This window comes from Schistocerca cancellata, chromosome 2 (genome assembly GCF_023864275.1).
Source record: "Schistocerca cancellata isolate TAMUIC-IGC-003103 chromosome 2, iqSchCanc2.1, whole genome shotgun sequence".
In the NCBI taxonomy this organism is placed as follows: Eukaryota; Metazoa; Arthropoda; class Insecta; order Orthoptera; family Acrididae; genus Schistocerca; species Schistocerca cancellata.
The window spans coordinates 1,114,285,749-1,114,300,781 of NC_064627.1; positions in this window are offsets into that span (position 1 = coordinate 1,114,285,749).

The window sequence follows — 15,033 nt, forward strand, 5'->3', positions numbered from 1 at the left end:
CTCCATACAAATACTTTCAGAAACGACTTCCTGACGCTTAAATCTATACTTGATGTTAACAAATTTCTCTTCTTCAGAAACGCTCTCCTTGCCATTGCCAGTTTACATTTTATATCCTCTCTACTTCGACCATCATCAGTTATTTTGCATCCCAAATAGCAAAACTCCTTTACTACTTTAAGTGTCTCATTTCCTAATCTAATTCCCTCAGCATCACCCGACTTAATTCGACTACATTCCATTATCCTTGTTTTGCTTTTGTTGATGTTCACCTTATACCCTCCTTTCAAGACACTGTCCATTCCCTTCAACTGCTCTTCCAAGTCCTTTGCTGTCTCTGACTGAATTACAACTTCATCGACGAACCTCAAAGTTTTTATTTCTTCTCCATGGATTTTAATACCTACTCCAAATTTTTCTTTTGTTTCCTTTACTGCTTGCTCAATATACAGATTGAATAACATCGGGGAGAGGCTACAACCCTGTCTCAATCCCTTCCCAACCACTGCTTCCCTTTCATGCCCCTCGACTTTTATAACTGCCATCTGGTTTCTGTACAAATTGTAAATAGCCTTTCGCTCCCTGTATTTTACCCCTGCCACCTTCAGAATTTGAAAGAGAGCATTCCAGTCAACATTGTCAAAAGCTTTCTCTAAGGCTAAAAATGCTAGAAACGTAGGTTTGCCTTTCCTTAATCTTTCTTCTAAGATAAGTCGTAAGGTCAGTATTGCCTCACGTGCTCCAACATTTCTACGGAATCCAAACTGATCTTCCCCGAGGTCGGCTTCTACCAGTTTTTCGATTCGTCTGTAAAGAATTCGCGTTAGTATTTTGTAGCTGTGACTTATTAAACTGATTGTTCGGTAATTTTCACATCTGTCAACACCTGCTTTCTTTGGGATTGGAATTATTATATTCTTCTTGAAGTCTGAGGGTATTTCGCCTGTCTCATACAACTTGCTCACCAGATGGTAGAGTTTTGTCAGGAGTGGCTCTCCCAAGGCCGTCAGTAGTTCTAATGGAACATTGTCTAGTCCCGGGGCCTTCTTTCGACTCAGGTCTTTCAGTGCTCTGTCAAACTCTTCACGCAGTATCATATCTCCCACTTCATCTTCATCTACATCCTCTTCCATTTGCATAATATTGTCCTCAAGTACATCGCCCTTGTATAGACCCTCTATATATTCCTTCCACCTTTCTACTTTCCCCTCTTTGCTTAGAACTGGGTTTCCATCTGAGCTCTTGTGTGTGTGTGTGTGTGTGTGTGTGTGTGTGTGTGTGTGTGTGTGTATACGTGTGTGCACGTGCATGCGTGCTCAAGGAGAGTGTGCAACTATTGTTTGAGGCTAGGTGCTTTCTGCAATTATTTCTTACATATGATTGAAATGATACAAAGCTGAAACTACAATATTATAATACTAAACTATAGAAATAAGTACAGAGGCTATGTAAAGTACTAGAATCACAAATTGCAAGTTTACGTCTATAAATTCACACGTTCAAAATCATTAAAAGAAAAGAAAAAATTCAGAGCCTAAGTGTATGATGAGTGAGCCAACTCAAGAAACTCACAATGACGGGCACTGACCAGAAAAATATACACAATCATAAGTAGGAGTATAGCACAAAATCAATCAACCACATAAGTCAGAGTATGTAAGGATTGTGGACTCATAAAAAGAGAAAATAATGAAAAAATATTAGGGCCTATGCTTACAACATCACACCGGGTACACACCAGCAGAAATGTTTCAACTCAACAAAATGAATAAGTTCATATTCATACATCAATAAATTCAATCATATGTAAGGAATAATTGGAGGAAGCACTTAGCCTCAACCAATAGTTGCACACCCTCTTTGAGCGCGCGCGCACGTGCACACACGTACACACACACATACACACACAGAGTGTGAGTGTGTGTGTGTGTGTGTGTGTGTGTGTGTGTGTTTGTGACAGAGAGAGAGAGAGAGAGCGAGAGAGAGTCGTGATGACTAGGGGTACCCAAAACAGAGTTAAGCATGAGTTGGCACACAACTAAAGTTCCAAGAGATGCAATAATGCAGTACTCAGGATAAATACAGGTAATCTGAGACATTAATAGCTTGAGTATGATCAATTATCACTAACATAAATGATTTCCCCACTATTTGCTAATTGTTTACACAAACTAACATACATATGTAGAAACCTAGAAGATTCATTTACATTTGATTTAAAAAAATACATACTGAGTGTTGAGATACGAAAGCTCATTGAAATATATGGCTACTAACATAACAGTGGCTAATTTTATCATATTTTGATAATTATTTACAACATGGTTCATAGAAAATACTCCTAAACTTTTTAAGTTTTCACATTTCTGTGTTCAACATAACAAACCATCAGTCATGGAACATCAACTTTCCAGAGCATTATACCTAAGTCAAACAAGAATTAATGTTACTTAATGTATTGGGAAGTTGATCTCCCTACTTGAAAAATATATATATATTTATGGGGAATAACACTGCCCATAGCAGTGACCTCTTTTCTAAACAAATAGTTCCCTGAAATTTATATTGATACAAGGATGGATAGGATGTGTGACTGCTGTGTACGGATGCAGGAGGAACTGGCCACTGTTTGTGAACAGCTGAATGTTTTGATGGCCGCGGTCGGCCGTCTTCAGGCTGCTGCTTCGGAGTGTAGCGGCATTGGGGAGTCTGGTGTGTTGCATCGTACACCCCGGGTGTTACATGCTTCACCCACAGTCCCTGCTGTCGAGACATCTTCGTGGGTACCGGGCACGGTTGGGCCACCCTCTCTCCAAGGGGAGTGGCAGGTTCAGCGGCGTTGGCAGCGCATGAGGCAGAGGGTCAATGTGGAGGCTGGTCGTGTGGCATTGCCCACTCTGCCTGTGAGTGGACATGTGGCTGCTCCTTCAGCAAGGTCTGAGCAGGCTCACGGGGGGAGGGGTTTATTAGTGATTGGGAGCTCCAACGTTAGGCGGGTGGTGGAGCCACTTACGGAAATAGCGGAAAGGTTGGGGAAGAAGGCCAGTGTTCACTCTGTCTGCCTGCCAGGAGTCTCATCTGAGATGTGGAGGAGGCCCTGTCGGCGGCGATAGAGAGCACTGGGTGCACCCGACTGCAAATTGTTGCTCATGTCGGCACCAATGACTCCTGCCGTCTGGGTTCAGAGGTCATCCTCAGTTCATACAGGTGGTTGGCGGAGTTGGTGAAGGCGGAAAGCCTTGCTCGCGGGTGGAATCTCAGCTAACTATTTGTAGTATTGTTCCCAGAACCGATCGCAGTCCTCTGGTTTGGAGCCGAGTGGAAGGCTTAAACCAGAGGCTCAGACGATTCTGCGGAGATCTGGGGTACAAATTTCTCGACTTCCGCTATTGGGTGGGGAAATGTAGGGTCCCCCTGAATAAATCAGGTGTGCACTACACACAGGAAGTGGCTACAAGGGTAGCGGAGGACGTGTGGAGTGCACATGTGGGTTTTTATGTTAGAGAATTCCCTCCCTAGGCCCGACAAGACGCCTCCTGAGACCCGACAAGGTAGTAGTAGGAAAAACGCAACAGGGAATAACAATATTAAGGTGGTAATACTAAACTGCAGGAGCGTCTATAGAAAGGTCACAGAACTGCTCTCATTAACAAATGGTCACAATGCCCACATAGTACTAGGGACAGAAAGTTGGCTGAAACCAGATGTAAACAGTAATGAAATTCTAAACTCAGATTGGAATGTATACCGCAGAGACAGGCTGGACAGTGAAGGGAGAGGAATGTTTATAGTGATAAAAAGTGCAACAGTATCAAAGGAAATTGACGGAGATCCGAAATGTGAAATAATTTGGGTGAAGGTCTCGGTTAAAGCAGGCTCAAACATGGTAATTGGATGTCTCTATAGGCCCCCTGGCTCAGCAGCTGTTATGGCTGAGCACCTGAAGGAAAATTTAGAAAATATTTTGAGTAGATTTCTCAACCACATTATAGTTCTGGGTGGACATTTTAATTTACCACATATAGACTGGGAGACTCAAACGTTTATAACGGGTGGCAGGGACAAAGAATCCAGTGAAATTTCTTTAAGTGCATTATCTGAAAACTACCTTGAGCATTTAAACAGAGAACCGACTTATGGCAATAACATATTAGACTTTCTAGTGACAAACAGACCCGAACTATTTGAAACAGTTAACGCAGAACAGGGAATCAGCGATCCTAAAGCGGTTACTGCATCGATGATTTCAGCCGTAAATAGAAATATTAAAAAAGGTAGGAAGATTTTTCTGTTTAGCAAAAGTGACAGAAAGCAGATTTCAGGGTACTTGACGGCTCAACACAAAAGTTTTGTCTCGAGTACAGATAGCGTTGAGGATCAGTGGACAAAGTTCAAAACCATCGTACAATATGCATTAGATGAGTGTGCCAAGCAAGATCGTAAGAAATGGAAAAGAGCAACCATTGTACAACAACCGAGTCAGAAAACAGCTGCGGAAGCAAAGGGAACTTCATAGCAAACATAAACATAGCCAAAGCCTTGCAGACAAACAAAAATTATGCAAAGTGAAATGTAGTGTGAGGAGGGCTATCAGAGAGGTGTTCAATGAATTCGAAAGTAAAGTTCTATGTACTGACTTGGCAGAAAACCCTAAGAAATTTTGGTCTTATGTCAAAGCGGTAGGTGGATCAAAACAAAATGTCCAGACACTCTGTGATCAAAATGGTACTGAAACAGAGGATGACAGACTAAAGGCCGAAATACTAAATGTCTTTTTCCAAAGCTGTTTCACAGAGGAAGACTGCACTGTTGTTCCTTCTCTAGATTGTCGCACAGATGACAAACTGGTAGATATCAAAATAGATGACAAAGGGATAGAAAACAATTAAAATCACTCAAAAGAGGAAAGGCCACTGGACCTGATGGGATACCAGTTCGATTTTACACAGAGTACGCAAAGGAACTTGCCCCCCTCCTTGCAGCAGTGTACCGTACATCTCTAGAAGAGTGTAGTGTTCCAAAGGATTGGGAAAAGGCACAGGTCATCCCCGTTTTCAAGAATGGACATCGAACAGACGTGTAGAACTATAGACCTATATCTCTAACATCGATCAGTTGTAGTATTTTGGAACACGTATTATGTTCGAGTATAATGACTTTTCTGGAGACTAGAAATCTACTCTGTAGGAATCAGCATGGGTTTCAAAAAAGACGATCGTGTGAAACTCAGCTTGCGCTATTTGTCCACGAGACTCAGAGGGCCATAGACACAGGTTCCCAGGTAGATGCCGTGTTTCTTGACTTCTGCAAGGCGTTCGATACAGTTCCCCACAGTCATTTAATGAACAAAGTAAGAGCATGTTGACTATCAGACCAATTGTGTGATTGGATTGAAGAGTTCCTAGATAACAGAACGCAGCATGCCATTCTCAATGGAGAGAAGTCTTCCGAAGTAAGAGTGATTTCAGGTGTGCCACAGGGGAGTGTCGTAGGACTGTTGCTATTCACAATATACATAAATGATCTTGTGGATAACATCAGAAGTTCACTGAGGCTTTTTGCGGGTGATGCTGTAGTATATCGAGAGGTTGTAACAATGGAAAATTGTACTGAAATGCAGGAGGATCTGCAATGAATTGACGCATGGTGCAGGGAATGGCAATTGAATCTCAGTGTAGACAAGTGTAATGTGCTGCAAATACATAGAAAGAAAGAAAGATCCTTTATCATTTAGCTACAATATAGCAGGTCAGCAACTGGAAGCAGTTAATTCCATAAATTATCTGGGAGTACGCATTAGGAGTGATTTAAAATGGAACGATCATATAAAGTTGATCGTAGGTAAAGCAAATGCCAGACTGAAATTCATTGGAAGAATCCTAAGGAGATGCAATCCAAAAACAAAGGAAGTAGGTTACAGTACACTTGTTGGCCAACTGCTTGAATATTGCTCACCAGTGTGGTATCCATACCAGATAGGGTTGATAGAAGAGATAGAGAAGATTTAACGGAGAGCAGTGGGCTTCGTTACAGGATCATTTAGTAATCGCGAAAGTGTTACAGAGATGATAGATAAACTCCAGCGGAAGACTTTGCAGGAGAGATACTCAGTAGCTCAGTATGGGCTTTTGTTGAACTTTCGAGAACATACCTTCACTGAGGAGCCAAGCAGTATATTGCTCCCTCCTACTTATGTCTTGCGAAGAGACCATGAGGATAAAATCAGAGAGATTAGAGCCCACACAGAGGCATACCGACAATCTTTCTTTCCATGAACAATACGAGACTGGAATAGAAGGGAGAACTGATAGAGGTACTCAAAGTACCCTCCACCACACACCATCAGGTGGCTTGCTGAGTATGGATGTAGATGTAGATGTAGAATTTTGCATATAGCATAATTTCTTGGCTAACAATTTACAAATTTCAGTCACAAGACTGATGTAGTTGACAGGTGCTTGAGTAAATTACCCAGCACCTATGATCTCTTCAATTCAATTCAATTCAATTCAGTTTATTAGCATCCTTGTAGTACATCATCAAAATGACATAGGACTTGTCAATAAACATTACAATTTAAAATACATGTACATGAAAACTTATAATTAAATTTACTTGTCACTTAGACATTACAATTTTAATAGAACTATAAGAACATTAATATAAAAATATACAAGTAGGATAACAACATACAAAAAAAAGCTAGTGATTCTCACATCAAAGATTATTTCCATTCTTACATTAACACTGTTTCACACTTTCATAGAAACAGTAAGTATTTAAATGTGAGCAATTCGCATATTTATTATGTCAGGGAAATATTAACTGCACTTTTATTGTCAATGATTCATAAACTCTTCAATACTGTAAAAACTATTGCTCAATAACATGTTTTTTAATTCTATTTTAAATATGTACAGTTTTGGTATTATTTTTAGTTCTTTGGGGAGAGCACTGTAGAGGATTTTGGGTTGGTATAGTACGCTTTTGTGATACATAGCTGTTTTATGAATTTCTCTGTGGAAACCATTCCTATTCCTCATTTTGTAGTTGTGAAATTATCTGTTTAATGTAGAAAATTGCTCGTGTTCTTTTAAGAAACATATGCTTCCATATATGTATAAGGATGGTAGTGTCATAATTTTTAATTCTTTGAAAGCATGCCTACAAGAGTCTCTATATCCTATACCTTTTATTATTCTGACTGCCTTCTTTTGTAGTCTAAATGAATGTTTTGTTAGACTGTTGTTCCCCAAAAACTGTACACCGTATCTTAATAAACTGTGCATGACTGAGAAATAAACACATAACACTGTTTTAATATTACATGAGCTTTTAAGCATTCTAAGTATATAACATGTTTGACTTAATTTTTTGTTCAATGATATTACATGCTTTTCCCATCTTAAGTGTTCATCAAACCATACTCCCAAGAATTTAGTGTATGATGCTTGTTCAATCTTACACTTACCCAGTTCTACTGTAAGGTTAGTTTTTATTTTATTTGTAATATGTCTGATGTTGATTCACGTGTTTTTTTTTTTTTTTTTTTTTTTTTTTTTTTTTTTTTTTTTTTTTTGCAATGAGTCTGTTTTCATTAAACCATCTGTCTGCTTCGTCTGTTGATAATGTGACTTTTTCCTGTAAGTCAGCTTCACTATTTGCTTTAACAAACAAACTTGTATCATCAGCAAACAGTACTGCCTCTGCTTCAGATAGTTGACTTGGTAGGTCATTGATAAATATTAAAAACAGTAATGGCCCTAATACAGATCCCTGGGGTACTCCGTACAAAACTCTCTCGAATCTTGATGAATATGTCCTATCTGCAGGGCTTATCTCCACCTTTCGATACCTGTCCGACAGATATGATTCAAACCATTTGCGGACAACTCCACGTATCCCATAGGCATATAGCTTCCTAAGCAGTAACTTATGGTCAATGACATCAAAGGCCTTTGATAAGTCTAAAAACAAACCACAATTTTATTCCTTTCTATTTATGGAATTTAGGACAAGTTGCAAAAAATTGAAGATAGCTGTTTTAGTTGATTTATTTTTACAGAAACCATTTTGCACATTAACCAATATTCTATTCTTAATAAGAAATTTGTATAGTCTATGATACATTATCCTTTCTATTATTTTTGAGAAACCTGACAACATTGATCAAGGCCTAAAGTTACTAACATCATATGTATCACCGTTCTTGTAAAGTGGCTTTATAGTTGACATTTTAAGTTTTGATGGAAACACCCCTGTCTTAAAAGATTCATTTATAATTTCAGTGAGATGTGAGGCTATATTTCTTGCACTTTGCTTAATGACTTTGTCAGGAATCCCATCACACCCACATGACATTTTATTTTTTAACTTATTTATAGTATTTAGTACCTCTGATTCAAAGTCAACTGGACCAACAAGCAGCAGCCATACAGTAGTGTGGGGTGGACCCATCCACACCTTTAAGTTTCCTTCCTAGATTTCTCATCACACACCCCAACGGATAGGTTATTTGTTGTCTAGCTTTCACATTGAATCCTGTAGTTCTACTTATCTTTGCACCTACAATAGGCATTTCCACAACATTCTTACTATACTTGATCTTGTCTCTAAATTGTTCAGCTATACAACAGACCAGGCTATCTGTATCAATCAGTCAGTTGTCTTCCCACTGATCAATCTTAATTTTAATGTAAGTACACCCAGAATCTGAATCATCCTCTCTGTTGTCAGATACCTCATGCAAAAGATCATTTTCAGTTTCATCAAATGCTCCATCCACACTGCTTTCACAAGGTTTTATAAACCTCACAGGTACCATAACATTACTTCGATTACTCACATTTTCAGGTAAAGATTGAACACAATGAATAGATTCCATGGCACAACTAACATCACTTGTTACAGAAGGAACACAAAACACATTACTGTCAAAATTACACTTCCTGCTTAGATCCTCTTTCACTTCATTCCACCAATCAGGATACATATTCTGACTAAACACAGCTGACGTATTCCAGAATGCACCTTCGTCTAAGTTATCATCAATCTGGTTCCAAACAAACTTCAAAAAGTTTTCACCTCTATTCTCCAGGCTCACAGACACCTCACCTTTACTGCATGACATTAATGGACTGGTATTCCATGACCCTCCCTTACAACATCACATGAATCACTTACTTTATGTGTATTGTCAACACCATTTACAAATAACTATGAAACCTCATTGTTCTTAAACTCCACAAATACCTGGTACTCATCATCATCATCATCATCATCATATTCCTCCAAAATTACTTCATCAACAACATCACTGACAATACAAGTCTCATCTCTATGAAAGTCACGTGCCTCACCTACATTCATTTACAATAAGCCATTAGTTCCACACTTAGCAACCTCAGTTACTTCACAGCTCTCATTCGTATCTACATAAAAAATACCACCTATTTCAGATCCAATACAGTCATCACCTGATTTACTATTAGTATTGTTTTCTGCTCAAGAGAAGAAATCATTAGTGCATACTACACCAAAACTCTCACTACTCTAACATTCTGGTTAGTGATTAGTACTTAAATCACCATAATTCAATATAGTATCCCAAAACTTTGATCATAAAATAAATAAGAAATCTGATATTCCTTCTGTTCAATTTCAGATACATGTCCCACATCATTTACACTGTTATTACTGTCTAATTGCAAGTGTAACTTAGTGGTCCTGTGCTTGTTAAGTTTCCTCACCCCAAAACTGTAGATCTTCATTGAAGCAAATTGCCATTTCCTGAGTAGCTACTTCTGTGATTGTTTTTTTCTATAAAATCCCCATCGTTACTCGTCACTTTGATCCTGATGGAAGTTACCATTAATCTGTTTCTGTGATTGTTCCCACTGCAATTTCTATCATTCCTATTCTTATGGTACATACTTCTTTCTTCTGCCCTATCCTGCTCGTCAACATATTGTAAAAACTGTTCAAGACAATCGTCAGGTCCATGTACCAAATCCCACTGCAATCTTCCTGATAATCTCCTTTTAAGTGCATCAAAGTCATTTTGTCCAATGCTTTGTCAAGATGGGCTCATTTTTTAAGATGGTTCTTACAAAACTCTTTCGAAGTACCATCCCTATTCCTATAATTAGTACCATTCGAGAACTCACTTTTGATTTTCCCCTGTTCTGCTTCCAACCAAAATTTATTTAAAAAACTTTTCTTGGATTTCTGATATGTTTCCCACTGAATTTAAATTTATACATGACACAGCTTCACCTTCAAGAAATCTTTTAACAAATTTAATTTTTTGATTGTCATTCATGCCTGACACAAAGCTATCTCCGCATTTGTGCAGAAAATCCACTGGATGTAAATTATCTGACAGAAAACTTTTGAAGGGAGTGTTGGACCGTGCAATACCATTGTTTGCACACAGATTTTTGTTAATACAACTCTCCTTACCTGCTGAAATTTTTTGATCTAAAACAGTTATATCAGTTTGCAAATTCTTTTCTACATTTAAAATTTTTTGGTTTAAATTGGCGACATTTTGCTGGGTGGTAGCTCCCAGCCCACAAATTTTTTCTGCTATGGCCACCTTTTCAACTCTGACATAATCAACATCCTTTAATTGCTTCAGTTACTCATCTACAAACTCATTTTCTAAAACAATAAATTTATTTTCTGAAACATCAACTTTTTCATACACACTTTTTAACCCCTCTGACAATCCATTCTTTAACTTGATTACTAAGAAGACCTATCTAATCTTGAACCCTGTCTATTTTACTACTGTTTTCAGTTTTCAAGTAATTTAATTGTCCTTGGAGTGAAGTTTGCAAATCATTTGCCCTTTCATTAACTGCACTAAAATTGCTATTGTTATCTGTTCATATTTCAGATAACAGGTCATTAACTGCACTAAATTTGCTATGGTATCGGTCTCCATTTTCTCTATTTTTGCAAAAATTAAATGCAAAACATCATTCTTTACTGTTTCTTTACTGTCTATGATTTCACTTGGTTCAAGCATGTCCTAACTGGGTCCTGCAGCTTCCATTTCTACCTCAGTTTTGCTATCATGCCTATTCATTTTTTTAACAAGCACACAAATCCACAAACAAATTAACTTTACAGATAGTTTGTCTTATCTTTCCTTTTTGATGTCCCTGGTTGTAGTTGTAAAGTCCCCCTCACTTTCATTAGGTCTGCTCCATCATTACTGGTAGTGCAATGTCACTGTTGGTACGAAGATCCTTTGTTGGGCAGCCTTCAGTTTTGCTTCATATGATTGAAAGTTTATTCATACATAAATTTCAAAAATCAATGAAATAAAACAATTTCTGCAACAGACAAAACATCATTATTAGTCAAATAATCACAGACGATGCCCACACTTGTAATCTCCCCCCTCCTTCCTTCTTCCATTTACTGTCCACATTAAAAAATGGCCAGTCTAAGTAATTAATAAGCAAAGTCTTTATGAAGATTTGAGAGGAGTGAAGATTATGATAAACTTTCAAGTTTATTTAGCTTGTCATGTTGAGATGGCTCCAGTTCTTCTTGTCTGGGGGTCTAATTCTTGAAGCTGAAAATCTAACATCAGGTCCTCATGTTTGGTTTGAACTAAATAAATTGGCAGATTGTTGTTGCAGAATTTTTTATGTAAATATATTTTTCACCAATTTCTCACATTTTAGTATATCAAACAGTATTTTGATTGTTCACATTAACAAACTTGAAATTACATTGTTTGCACCTATTATACAAAAATATGTCTGATCACATCAGAGGCAAGCTTACTACTCCCACACTCTGTGGAAATAACAATATTCAAAAGGGTTGGCAATTTTTCTTAACAAATGAATTCCTACTAGTTTTCATTACATTATTAACTTCAATTAATATTCCATAAATTGTGTAATTAATAATAGCAAACAACAGAAAATCCAGGATGTAATGTAATAATATTATGAAAAGGAAAGTTGCTACTCACCATATAGTGGAGATGCTGAGTCGCAGATAGGCACAACAAAAAGACTTTCACAATTAAAGCTTTCAGCCATTGGCCTTCATCAACAATAGACACACACACACACACACACACACACACACACACACACACACACACATACACAGCACTGTGCCAAAAAGGTACTTTTCACATAGGAGTTAAGCTTTATAACAAACTTCCTGAAAACATAAAAGCTATCACAGAGGTCAATACATTTGGAAAATCTCTAAAGTCATATTTACAGCATCACTGCTTTTACTCCATTGAAGAATATTTAAATGTATGAAACGTGTTATATAAATACTTACGTTTAAAGTTTGTCCAATGTCTTATGCATAAGTTGCTTTGTAGACAACAGGACCAATAAAAAATACAAGACAATACACTCTCATGCAAAAGCAATTCACACATTCGACTGCAGTCTCAGACAACTGAAACCACACGGCGAGCAGTAGCACCAGTGCATGATGGGAGTGGCGACTGGGTGGGGGTAGTGAGGAGGCTGGGGCAGGGATGGGGAGGGATATTATGGTAGGGGTAACGGACGGTGAAGTGCTGCAGGTTAGAAAAAGGGCAGGGGAGAGGTGGGGAGTGGGGGGAGGAAGTAGAAGAAGAGGAAAGAAATAAAAAGAGTGGGTGTGGTGGTGGAATGACGGCTATGTAGTGCTGGAATGGAAACAGCGAAGGGGCTGGATGGGTGAGGACAGTGACTAACAAAGGTTGAGGCCACGAGGGTTACGGGAAAGTTCCCCGCTGCACAGTTCAGAAAAGCTGGTGTTGGTGGGAAGAATCCATATGGCACAGGCTGTGAAGCAGTCATTGAAATGAACAGTATCACGTTTGGCAGCATATTCAGCAACAGGGTGGTCCATTAGTTTCTTGGCCACAGTTTGCCAGTGACCGTTATGTGCACAGACAGCTTGTTGGTTGTCATGCCTACATAGAATACAGCACAGTGGTTGCAGCTTAGCTTGTAGACCACTTGCCTGGTTTCACAGGTAGCCCTGCCTTTGATGGGATAGGTGATGTTTGTGACCGGACTGAAGTAGGTGGTAGTGGGACGAGGTATGGGACAGGTCTTGCACCTAGGTATGAGCCATGAGGTAAGGGACTGGGAGCAGGGGTACTGTAAGGATGGACGAGTATAATGTGGAGGTTTGCTGGACAGTCAAATACTACTGCAGGTAGGGTGGGAAGGATAGTGGGCAGGACATTTCTCATTCCAGGGCACGACGAGAGGTAATCGAAACCCTGGCGGAGAATGTTATTCAGTTGTTCCAGTCCTGGGTGGTACTGAGTTATGAGGGGAATGCTCCTCTGTGGCCGGACAGTAGGACTTTGCAAGGTGGTGGGAGACTGGAAAGATAAGGCACAGGACATTTGTTTTTGTACAAGGCCGGGTGGATAATTATGGTCAGTGAAGGCTTCAGTGAGACCCTCGGTATATTTTGAGAGGGACTGCTCATCACTGCAGATGCGACGGCCATGGGTGGCTAGGCTGTATTGAAGGGACTTCTTAGTATGAAATGGGTGGCAGCTGTCAATGTGTAAGTGTTGCTGGTGGTTAGTAGGTTGGATATGAATGGAGGTACTCATGTAGCCATCTTCGAGGGGGAGGTCAACATCTACGAATGTGGTTTGTTGGGTTGAATAGGACCAGGTGAAGCAAATGAGCGAGAAGTTGTTGAGATTCAGGAGGAATGTGGATGGGGTATTCTCACCTTCGATCCAGATAGCAACGATGACATCAATGAATCTGAACCAGATGAGCTGTTTAGGATTCTGGGTTTTTAGGAAAGATTCCTCTAGATGGCCCATGAATAGGATGCAGGTGCCCATAGCCATACCCCAGATTTGTTTGTAGGTAATGCCTTCAAAGGAGAAGTAATTGTTGGTGAGGCGACTAGGAAGGAGTTCATTGGTTTGGAATACTTTGGGCATTGTGAAAGGTAGAGTTCAATATCGGTAAGGCCATGGGCATTAGAAATGTTAGTGTACAGGGAGGTGGCATCAACAGTGATGAGCAGGGCACCATGTGGTAAAGGTACAGGAACTGTAGAGGGTCAATGGAAGAAATAGTTGGTATCTTTTGTTCAGGGTAATAGGTTGAAGGTGTTGGTCTACAAGTGCATAGATGCTCTTAGTGGGGCACAGCAGCTGGCCACAACAGGGCATCCTGGGTGGTTTGGTTTATGGACTTCAGGAAGCATGTCGAAGGTAGGAGTGTGAGGAGTGGCAGGGATGAGTAAAGAGATGGACTCTGGGGAGAGGTTCTGCCTTGGGTCTAATGATTTGAATAATGACTGGAGATCCTGCTGGAGTACTGGAATGGTGTCACTGTGACAAGGTCTGTAGGTGGAAGAATCTGACAGCTAGTGGAGTCCTTCCTCCAGGTAACCCTTCCAGTTCAAAACAACAGTGGTGGAGCTCTAGTCCACAGTTAGGATTATAAGGAAGGGATCAGTTTTTAGATGGTGGACTGCGGTTCTTTCTGCGGATGTAAGGTTAGTCTGTATGTTGAGGGATTTGTGGAATGATGGTGAGGCAAGTTTTGAGGTTAAGAAATTCTGGAAAGTTAACAGGGGATGGTTTGGGGGCAGTGGAGTGGATCACAGATGGATGGGGGAGTGAACTGAGCGAGGCAAGATTCAATATTGGTCTTTGGTTGAGTCTGATTGGTAGGGTTGCTGGTGAAGAAGTGTTTCCACTGTAGGGACCAGGAGAAGGAGAGAAGGTCTTTAACAAGTCTTGCATGATTGAATTTGGGAGTGGGGCAAAAGGTGAGGCCTTTGGAAAGGACTGATATTTCTGTGGGGCTAAGGCTTCTGGAGGAAGGTTCATGACTGTGTTGTGGGTCTGTTTAGGTTCTGGATTCTGTGAGGTAGTGGAAGGGAGTTTTGGAGGGCGAGGTAAGTGTAGGAGGTCTACGAGACAGGGTTTGTAAGCTGTGAGGGGACGTGGGGGAGGTTTGGAGGTTGTTGTAGAGGTGGTGGACAGTGGTACTCCAAGACAGGAGTAGG